At 35.2% G+C, this 2,310-nt stretch overlaps 1 non-coding gene across 1 annotated transcript; it reads right to left on the reverse strand.

Moving 5' to 3' along the window:
* Nucleotides 1-201: 201 nt before the first annotated feature.
* LOC126003048 (U6 spliceosomal RNA) lies at nt 202-308 on the reverse strand. Its single transcript, XR_007493592.1, has one exon. It is a non-coding gene; the product is annotated as a U6 spliceosomal RNA (small nuclear RNA).
* Nucleotides 309-2,310: the final 2,002 nt, after the last annotated feature.

A 2,310-nucleotide genomic window follows, 5' to 3' on the forward strand; every position in this document is an offset into this window, starting at 1 on the left:
AAACACATTTTATATCTACTGGCTGTTCATATATCTTCTTTGAGGAAGAGTCTGTTAATGTCTTTTCTGTCCACATTTTGGATAGAGTTATTGTTTTTTTATTGCAGTTCTTGAATTTTGTGTTTTATATATATTAGGTATTAGCCTTTTATCTGACATATGGTTCACCAATATTTTTTTTGTTTTGTTTTGTTTTTTTTTTTAAATATGGAACGCTTCACGAATTTGCGTGTCATCCTTGCGCAGGGGCCATGCTAATCTTCTCTGTATCGTTCCAATTTTAGTATATGTGCTGCCGAAGCGAGCACACCAATGTTTTCTTACATACTTTAGGGTAGTATTTAAAATGGCCTGAATTTCTTTGCCATTCCAAAACTCTAACGCCCCCTACTCTCACCCCCACATAGACACATACTGGACATCTCATCAATGGAACAATGACCCTGCCAATCACTGCAAAGCTCAATATAGTGGGTTGCAATTCCTCTTGGGAGAGAGTCCATTATCCCCACTCAACTGGCTTAAAATTTTAGCTGACCTTCTGCCCCTAGATGTCTCTGGTTCTTGAAACAGACTTTCAACCTTCCAGTAGAACCTCAGTTACTGCTGAGCTCAATATCTGCCGGTCACATCTGTGCCTTGGAGACAGGTTCCATCACCCCTGCTTTACTGGTTTCAAATTCCCATGCCCTTTCCTGCTGAATGCTCCACCAATTTTTCACTATGTCCCCACTACTATATTTCACCTACCTCTTAAAACTGTGTAAAGCTATAGGGTCTACCTCAGCATCTACCCCATACATAATACCACTGACAACTAAAATGGAGAAACTAGCTCCATTTCCACTTTAGAATACTAATTAAGGGGGCCGGAGAGATAGCATGGAGGTAAGGCGTTTGCCTCTCATGCAGGAGGTCATCGGTTCGAATCCCGGCGTCCCATATATGGTCCTCCCGTGCCTGCCAGGAGCAATTTCTGAGCCTGGAGCCAGGAATAACCCCTGAGCACTGCCGGGTGTGACCCAAAAACCACACACACAAAAAAAAAAAAAAAAAAAAAGAATACTAATTAAGATATTCAGAACAAAATAAGCATAAAAAGCATCTTGCTACTATAAAACAGCGAATCAGATTAACACTCAGATCCTTGGGAATGTAAAACTCCCAGTGAAATCTGACAAATTTTAAGAGCAATAGAAATCTACTGCTCAGACATAGAGGGTCAGAAAGTAAGTCCTCAAATTCATCAACATCCTCATAAAAGAGGAGCAGCTGAGAAAAAGAATCAGCAAGCTCCAAAAGAGGAGGCAGGAAGCCTCTAGAATACAATAAAAGATAAGAAAAACTCTGTAAACATTATGCCAGAGAAGTATGGGATGGTTCATGATAAACAATATAAGAAGCATCAGAATCTGGGGAACAGAAAGATTAAATCAATGAAGAATCAATAATCAACAAATTATAAAGAAGAATTCCCAGAAATGACTACTGCATGTCTCTAGTTCTAAAAGGCCTGAAAGGTCCAAGACAAAATAGTTGCAAATAAAAGTAATCAAAGAAATGTTAGAATTACAAAAGCTAAAGTGGATAAATATTAAAAGCAGCAAGATCACAGAAGAAACTCCCATATGAAGGAAATACATAAAAATCTTAGTAATGAATCTTAATAAAAAATTTTTTTAGTAAATCTGTTAAGTGATACCCTAGGGCCCAGATAAATACATAGATTATGTTATATGTTATATATGTTATAAAACATATATGTATGTTTTATATATATAACATATATATATGTTTTATATATATATAACATATATATAAAAACAACAACAACAAAACTCAAATGACATAAACTCCTTACCCAAAATCCTTACCCAGCTAGAATATTAATCATATATGATAAAATGATACAAAACTTCATAAATAAAACAAGTAGTTTGGGAAAATTATAGCCATAAAAATCAATTTTAAAAAGCATTGAAGAAATTTTTTAAAAGATAAGGTAAACTTTATGCATACAAGTAAATACTACAATATGGTGGTATAAATTAATCAAATAATCCCATTCTATGTCACTGACCTGAAATTAAGAGACACATAGTGGCAGAATGGATCACAAAACCAAGCCGAATGTTTTGCTGCCTACAAGAGATACATCTGAATGATATTAAAACCAATCTTACACACAGTTTTCTTAAGAGAGCAGGGCTGGTCATACTTACATAAAAAATCAGACCTTAAAATTAAAATGGCAATAAGGGACAGGGATAGTTATTTCTTGATGATTAAGGAGTCAACATATCAAGAAGA

The sequence above is a fragment of the Suncus etruscus genome, chromosome 2, assembly GCF_024139225.1.
Source record: "Suncus etruscus isolate mSunEtr1 chromosome 2, mSunEtr1.pri.cur, whole genome shotgun sequence".
In the NCBI taxonomy this organism is placed as follows: Eukaryota; Metazoa; Chordata; class Mammalia; order Eulipotyphla; family Soricidae; genus Suncus; species Suncus etruscus.